Source organism: Mus pahari, unplaced genomic scaffold (assembly GCF_900095145.1).
Source record: "Mus pahari unplaced genomic scaffold, PAHARI_EIJ_v1.1 scaffold_9958_1, whole genome shotgun sequence".
In the NCBI taxonomy this organism is placed as follows: domain Eukaryota; kingdom Metazoa; phylum Chordata; class Mammalia; order Rodentia; family Muridae; genus Mus; species Mus pahari.
The window spans coordinates 8,985-10,040 of NW_018391815.1; positions in this window are offsets into that span (position 1 = coordinate 8,985).

Genomic DNA, 1,056 nt, shown 5'->3' on the forward strand with positions numbered 1-1,056 from the left:
CACACACACACACACACACACACACACTTACACACACACACACACACACACACACACACACACACACACTAATGAAAATAGTGCTATATTTCAGCACATTTCCTGTCACTTGAGGTACTAGTGGTACCTATGATGTGTAAAAGGCTATTAGATTAACCCAGCTTGTGCTGCACTGGCCTGAAATTATTTCCTCGTTAGGAATTTTTCCAATTTTGGTACTTGCTGATCCTACAAGTGTGGTATAAGCTCTGCACAGACAAGCTGGTCCACACAAGTTTCAAGGTCCTAAAAAGGAGCGTTTCAAGAACATCTTCCAGCAAGGTGGAATATGAAATGTATTCTACTCTCTAAACCCACCTTGGCTACTTCTCAGAAGACCCTGGTAGCATCAATAAAAAAAGTTAGCCACAGTTATTATCCAGGAATTTTTCAATACATTGCAGTTCATGTGATAAAAAAATCATCTCTAATGTCAGTCAAAAGGAGGCTAGTGAATGGACATGCAACGATGTTCTGAAATGCAGCACTCTGAAACACTATGAGGGTGAATCTATAGTAAAGCAAAACCATGCCCTTGATATACCAAGCAAAACAATGTCAGGTAAGTGATGCAGTGTAGGATTCCATGTATCCTCTTAGTGAAGCCAGTAAGATATACCATGAATTTCTAGGGGGTTAATTTATTACAAGAAAGACAAAGATGTGTAATTGGTATTTTTAAATATGTTTATTGCATAACTTTCTGTTTTTTACTAAGAACTTTAATTATAAAGCAATAAAATTGTGGTGTTCCCTTCAGTCCTAGGAGGTGACTGGCCCAAGCCCCTCTGAGTGAGTTACCATAGAGTAGAATAGAGGACCTGGTTCCTCAATAATGTAGGAAGTGGCAACCTGAGCCACCCCTCCATACCATAGAGCTGGAAGGGGTTGCTGTCAGGGGTCCAGGATCTCCTCTGCCTAGAGCGGTAAGCTAGAGGTGGCCAACTTGGATTGGGAGGAAAGATCATGGCAGAAATACAGTTTCTTCAAAAGAGGATAACTCCACAGAAAGTCTTG